General features: G+C 31.3%; 1 long non-coding RNA gene across 1 annotated transcript; it reads left to right on the top strand.

Moving 5' to 3' along the window:
- The first annotated feature begins 4,690 nt into the window (after window positions 1–4,690).
- LOC105129725 (uncharacterized) lies at window positions 4,691–7,442 on the top strand. Its single transcript, XR_843111.1, has 3 exons — window positions 4,691–4,701; window positions 4,759–4,763; window positions 7,362–7,442. It is a non-coding gene; the product is annotated as an uncharacterized LOC105129725 (long non-coding RNA).
- The last annotated feature ends 205 nt before the right edge of the window (window positions 7,443–7,647 follow it).

Here is a 7,647-nt window from a genome sequence, read left to right as displayed (position 1 = left end):
CTCACATCTTCCCTTGGTTTTACGTCCAAGAACGGCTTAAACGCCCTCTATGGGTCGGGGATAGGCTTCCCATCCAATTTTCTTAAAAACTAGCAAAACAAGGTCTTTTTTTGTTAGATTCCCAAGACTATGTTGAACATGTTCTTTATGGAATATTGACCATAAATCATGAATTATACGATGCATATCTCCACCAGGATGCGTCTCAAGAGTCAATAAAAGATTATCTAAAAATCCTTACTCAGGCCATCCTTAATGAATAGTATTTTATCTTCACGATTTACAAATATCATTCCTAAAGAACAATATTATATATTACAAGTCCATCTAGCACATCGATGGTAGACTTTCAGTCATTTTGCACAACGTTTCTTTACAAAAGTGCTTTTACCTGTTCCATATATGTGTGAAATGAAAGAATTGGAAGACTCACTTAATAATCAGACCTTTGCTTCAATTAACCAGCGAATCTCTCCGGAATTCCATGGTTCATTAACAACCTCAATCTTGCACACCTAGCTTGGTAAATTTTTGTAATCATATTTTGAGGCAAAGCGGGAAAATACTTTTTCAATTTTTTAAGAGTGGTGTCCATTTTTTAAGATGAGAAGTGGAAAAGAGATGCAAAGAGAAGAGAAGGAACAAGGAATTGAACAAATATATACACATATATCAGTTATCATGGGAAACTGAAAGAACCGACTTAAGAGTCATGAAGTACCGTTATCCGCCATTTAACCGAGGTGAGAGAGACTGGCAAACCAATAGTCACAAAAAAAATACAAAAATAATGTGAGAAAAACAAAATAATCAACCTTCATCTACAGGATCATTCAAACCAGTGGATTTATTTTCATTAGAAAAATTATCAAAGTAAGCTTTCAAACGATGTCCATTTACCTTAAAAACATTGTCATTCTTTGGATTCTCAATATCAAAGGCCTCATAAAGATACACATATTTCTCAATAAATGGACTACTCTATCTTGATCTTAGCTTTCTAGGGAATAAATAGAGTTGAGAATTATAAAACAAAACTTTTTGTAATGATCTAGCATTTTCAAGGCCAAAGTCACTGGATTTGTTTTTCCAATACACGTGCCCATAATATTATTTTTCCATACTCCTAGGTTTACTTTACATCATATCAACATATTAATAAATTCTCATTCTTGTTCTAATCTCGTATCATCACAAGTTCATACAAGAGTGTCAAACAACAAGTTACACAACTAGTACTTTTGTTATCTTGGCCACATTTAATTCTTACAACAAGACATCCTCATTAGATGACTACCCCAACAATCAAAGATCTCGATGACAAGAGTATGATTTAAAGGCATCATGTGACATTTTGAAATAAATCCCAACTTTTGACAATTTTCACAAGTCTTGCAGAATGCATATGAGTCCTTAAATATGGTGGGCTAGTAAAATCCACTTTGTAAGATTTTTGCAGTTATTCTTCTTGATGAGAAATGACCCCCACATGCCTCAGAATGACAAAATTTAATGACATTACTTACCTTATTGTCGAGAATACATCTTTGAAATATTTGATCAGGACAATATTTGAATAAATAAGGGTTATCCCAATAAAAGTTCTTCACTTCGTTCAAGAACTTTCTTTTATCTTGGGTACTCCAATAAGTTGGCAAATGTCCTAAAATAAAAAAAATAACAATACTAGCAAACCAAGGTATTGTAGAGACAGAAAATAAGGATTTATTAGGAAAGTAGTCATCGATTGGTGTGATGTCAAATCTCGAATCTGTTGTCAATCTTGACAAATGATCCGCGACAATATTTTCGGTGCCTTTCTTATCTTTCATTATAATATCAAATTCTTAAAGTAACAAAATTCATCATACCAGTTCAGCCTTAGAATCCTTTTTTGAAAGAAGATATTTCAAAGCTGCATGATCACTAAAAACAACAACAAGTGAGCTGACAAGATAAAACCTAAATTTTTCACATGCAAATACTATTGCAAATAATTCTTTTTCAGTGGTGGTGTAATTCATTTAAGTACTATTTAAAATTTTACTTGCATAGTAAATCACATAAGATTTCTTATATTTTCTTTGTCCCAAAACAACACTTACAGTATAATCAATAGCGTCACATATTATTTCAAAAGGTAATGACCAATCAGGAGGTTGAATTACAGTAGCAGAAGTAAGCAAGTTTTTAAGCTTAACAAAGGCTTTTTCACATTATTCAGTCCATTCAAAAACATTTTCCTTTGTTAAAAGGTTATACAATGGCTTAGATATAACACTAAAATCTTTGATGAACCTTCTATAAAAACCAGTATGTCCTAAGAATGATGTAACATCTTTAACAAATTTTGGTGTTGGCAAGTTGGCAATTAATTTGATTTTAGATTTATCAACCTCAAATTCCTTTCGATGAAACAATGTGACCAAGTAAAATGCTGTTTGTTACCATAAAATGACTTTTTTTCTAATTCAGCATAAGATTCTTCTCTTCACACCTGCTCAAAATCTTTTCTAAGTTAGTCAAACAATCATCAAATGAATCCTCAAAAACAGAAAAATCATCCATAAAAATTTCAAGAAAATATTCAATCATATCACTAAATATAATAAGCATGCATATTTGAAACGTGGCTGGTGCATTATATAATCCAAAAGGCATAATTCGATATGTAAAAGTATCAAATGGACATGTGAAAGTAGTCTTTTTTTGATCTTCCAATGCAATTTTAATTTGATTATAACCTGAATAGTTATTTAGGATACAATAAAATTCATGACCTGCAACTTTTTTTAAGATTTGATCTATGAAAGGTAAGGGGAAATGAACTTTTCTAGTCATTGAATTAAGTTTCATATAGTCAATGCTTTATACGCTAACTAGTAACAGTCCTAGTTGGAATTAACTTATTTTTCTCATTTGTTATCACAGTGACTCTAGACTTCTTGGGTAGGACTTACCCATTTGCTATCAGAAATAGGTTAAATGATTCCATTATCTAGAAGCTTAATGACTTCATTCCTCACTACTTCTTTTATATTAGGATTAAGCCTTCGTTGCATTTCTCTAGAGGGTTTAACATTTTCCTCTAAATAAATCTTGTGTGTGCAAATCAAAGGACTAATTCCTTTTATGTCAACTATGGTCCATCCTAATGTATTTTTATGAATTTTTAGAGTTTGTAATAACTTACTTTCTTTATGTGCATTAAGTTTGGAAGAAATTATTATCGAAAAAGTTTTAGTTTCTTCCAAAAATAAGTATTTGAGATTGAATGGTAATGACTTCAAATTAGGTTTTGGTGGTTGAACATATGAAGGTATAGACTCAATTGATCGTAGTGGCAACTCTTCAATTTGTGGTCTCCAATTACTTGCCTTTGATTCTTCCTGAAAATAAATCATTTGCAAATTCTCAAACTCATTAATTCAATTTCACTGGCAATAGTTTCAAATTGATCATGAACTAATTTTTCAATAAAGTCCACTTCATATAAATCATTATTATCTCCAGATTGCTTGCAAATGTTGAAAATATTCATCTCCAACGTCATATTTTCAAATGATAACTTCATCAGTGCATTCCTATAATTAATCAATGCATTAGAAGTTGCGAGAAATGGATGTTCTAAAATAATAGGAATTAAATTACATGCTTTAACAGTTTGTGTATCTAGGATAATAAAATCCATAGGATAAATGAATTTATCAACTTGTACTAACACATCTTCAACTATTTCTTTAGACACTTTTACAGATCTATCAGCAAGTAATAGAGTTATAGAAGTTGGTTTTAACTCACCTAGATTGAGACTTTGAAAGACTGAATATGGAAGTAAATTCACGGTAGCTCCGAGATCAAGTAAAGCTCTTTCAATTTTATGTTCTCTAATAAAGCAAGAAATTATAGGACAACCAGGGTCTTTATATTTCAAAGCATTATTGTTTTGGAGAATGACGCTTACTTGTTCGGCTAAAAAGACTTTCTTTTTCATATTTAGTTTTCTCTTCACAGTGCACAGATCTTTCAAAAATTTAGCATAAAAAGGTACCTGTTTAATAGCGTCCAATAAAGATATATTGACCCTTACCTATTTGAAAGTTTCAAAGAATTCAGAGTTATGATTGACTTTTCTTTGTTTGGTCATGGCATGAGGAAATGGAAGTGCTGGTGGGGAATCAATCTTTTCTTTGCAATGTTCAGCTTCAACAACTTCCTTAGCCTCGGAGATTAACTCATCATCTTTCTCACAAGGTTCAAGAGTAGGTTTTTCAATAACCTTACCACTGCGAAGAGTGATGACCAATTTGACTTGATCCGTGTGATGGTTTACAGAATAAATTGCATTTGCATTGTATTGCCTCTTGGGATTTTACTATGATTGAGATGAAAACTTACCTTTCTCTTGAAAACTGAGAGTAGATGTGAATTTCGCAAGAGCATCTTTTAGATCTGCCATGGTTTGAGCATTTTAAGTGTTGATTGTCTCCTGCTTTTTAATGAATGCATGTAATGTTTCCTCAAGATTTCTTTTAGGAGGTGGAGCATAAGGAGGTGTATATCAATGAGAATTTTGAAAATTATAGTTTGCTTGAAACGGTGGCTGTGAAGTTTGTGCATTGTTGTTACCACTCTTCCAACTGAAATTTGGATGATTTCTCCAACCAGGGTTGTATATTTGCGAGTATGGGTTATGATTGAGTCTTTGAAAACTATTTAAAACATGAGCTTGTTCATGGAGACATTCCTTAAAAGAAGGCAAAGTTGGACAGTCATTGGTTGAATGTTCATTGGTTTCACAAATTTAACATACAATGTCTTGAACAGATTTTAATTGACCAATCTTTTTTAATTCTAGTGCCTCAACTTTTCTAGCTAAAGATGCAAATTTAGCTTGGAGCTCATGATCTTCTCTAAGGTTGTACATACCTCCACTAGATGTATGAGGTTAAGTCTTACCTAGAGTCTCATAAATACTTGTAATGTCCTAATTTTAAGCATTTTCAGCTAGCAAGTCTAGGTACTCCATTACTTTGTTAAGGTTTTTATTTTCAAAAGTTCCATTGCAAATCAATTCCATCATTTGTCTATCTTTAGGTGTTAACCTTTCATAAAAATATGAAACCAATTTCCATGTTTCAAAACCATGATGAGGGCAAGTATTAAGTAAGTCTCGATACCTATCCCAACATTGGTAAAATGTTTCTCCTGGTTTTTGAGTGAAAGTGGTGATTTGTCTTCGGCCATTTTTTTTTTAAAATGATGAGGATACTCTACAAATTGTACCACTTAATGTACGTGACTAAACTCTCATACACGTATAGAAAGAAAATAAAAGGAGAAAGAAAATAAAAGAAACAAAAGTTAGATAAAAAAAATAAAAAGTGAAAATAAAATAAATATTATAATTTATACAAGAATTTACCTCCCCGGCAACGATGCCAAAAACTTGACACGATCAAAAAGTTGATGTCTTATCCCAAGTGCAGGAGTGTCAAAGTAATAAATAACCCGGCAAGACCCGGGTCGAACCACAGGAAAGTTAACTATATAAATTATAAATAATAACAATAATAAGAAAAAGAACAACAACAATAACAACAACAACAATGATGGTGGTGGTGAAGATGAGTTAAAAAGAACTTTGAGATGCAAGATTAATGTGAAGATTATACAATAATAAAAACAAATGTCAAGATTAGAGGGTACACTAATAGTATTAAAGATAAGTAAGGTATAAACTCTTTATTAATTATCAACATGATCATATTAATCATCTTATTTACATAACACCATACTTGTAAATTTTATCAAGTATTCATGATGCTAACTTATATTGACAACAAATCAAGTTCCTCTCATAATAACGATATCGGCCGAAGACTATAAAGGATCAAATATTTGATGTACCATGTGTTATACAACACAAATATAGGTTAACCATTTAACAAGTAAGGTATTAATAATTAATAAGATAAAAATGATAAGATATGTTAATAGCAAATTGTATAGGGTATAAGCATTAAAGTCTATATTGAGTTTATATTATACTTTTTCTAACACCATTAGTGAAACCTTTTCACCTTGACATAATTAACTTAGCTAGACATTATGAAGAAGAAAAACTTAAAGAAACAATATAAGAACATAAACATGATATAATTTAACTAAGTATAGTAAAGGAAATGAAAAGCATGAACAAGAGATTAATGAAAGCAAAACTTAAGCATTACAAAAATATAAAGAGAGAGAGTAAGAACATGATCTTGATATGAAAAGAAAAATGCCTAAATAAATGGAAAATACCTCCTTTTATAGGCTAAAATTTGGAACTATTCATTTGGTAATTGATAATTGATGTAGTGGCCAACTATTGATTAGTGGACTTGGTGAACAGCATCACTCAAGATTGATGTAATCAAAATTTGACAACATGTTCATCATGAAAGTTATTGGAAATTATCTTTTCCTTTCACCCATCAAATTTTAGATCATTTGGAGCACCACAGCTCGAGATATGTCTAAATTACTGAGTAGTGCTGCTGGTGGACGTGGTGGATAGCCCTCATGCTCTTGTCTGGATGAAGTCTCATTTCTACCATTCGAATTTGAGCTGGTCCTCTCATGAAAGTTGTTGGAAATTATCTTTTTCTTCCACCCACCAAATTTTAGATCATTTGAGCTTTTAGAACTCTAGTTATGGGTAAAACTCTGAGTAGTTTTTGGGCTAGATTGCAAAACATATTCAAACTTCTCTTTTGTGGCTAAATTTTGAATTTGAAAACGGCAAATTTGGATATTTCCCATAAAAATTATAGGCCTATTCCTTATCTTTCTAGCCATATAAATTAATATGAAATCCAAGATCTATAGCTCTAGATATGATCCGATGACTGAACAGTGTTCGAATTTGAAGTTAATTGGCATATCCTTCGTAAGGTTAGCCTTTTCTCTGTCCTTTCACTTGTAATAGTTAATCACAATAATCAATCCTTTGAATTGTGAGAATACTTGTATTTAAAATAAGCATTTACCATAAATTAAAGGTACCTTATATTATCAGACTTGTTATTATAAAACATGCTCTAGTTAAAGAGTTATTGATACTTTAAGTGTAAAATGATAATATCAAACCTTGATAAAAATACATTTTTAAGTACTAATCGCATTGCATTTATTATAACTAGTGGGGTAATTTGTTTGATGACTTTAAAACTAGAACATAGTGCATTTATAAATAAAATAGGGAATAAATGTTATAAATAGCTAAATGGTAAATGTCCTAACTAGTAGTACCACAACCAAATTTCTTGTCCTTGCTTCTGAGAAGATCGAACATAATAAGTTTTACCAAGGTCCAGATCATCCATATAATATAACCCTCTCTCTTAGTACCAAGGTAAAAAATCCTCTTCATGAGAACATCTTAAAACAAACAAAATAAGAAGTATATTAGCGTATAACTGTTTAAGTCTTTTATCATCTAACCCACAAATAACACATTTGTGAAGGGATGGTATAAAAAGAGTATTAGGGATAGTAAACATAGTTGAAAAATTCATTGTTCCTCCTCTTGAAATTGGATATGTATCACCATTCACATTTGATATAGCTTGCCTTCAAGGAGTTGGTTTTGTTTTAAATTCA

Source organism: Populus euphratica, unplaced genomic scaffold (assembly GCF_000495115.2).
Source record: "Populus euphratica unplaced genomic scaffold, PopEup_1.0 scaffold34.1, whole genome shotgun sequence".
Classification (NCBI taxonomy): domain Eukaryota; kingdom Viridiplantae; phylum Streptophyta; class Magnoliopsida; order Malpighiales; family Salicaceae; genus Populus; species Populus euphratica.
The sequence above is the reverse complement of the archived record's forward strand: the minus strand, read 5'-3'. Positions and strand labels throughout refer to the sequence as shown.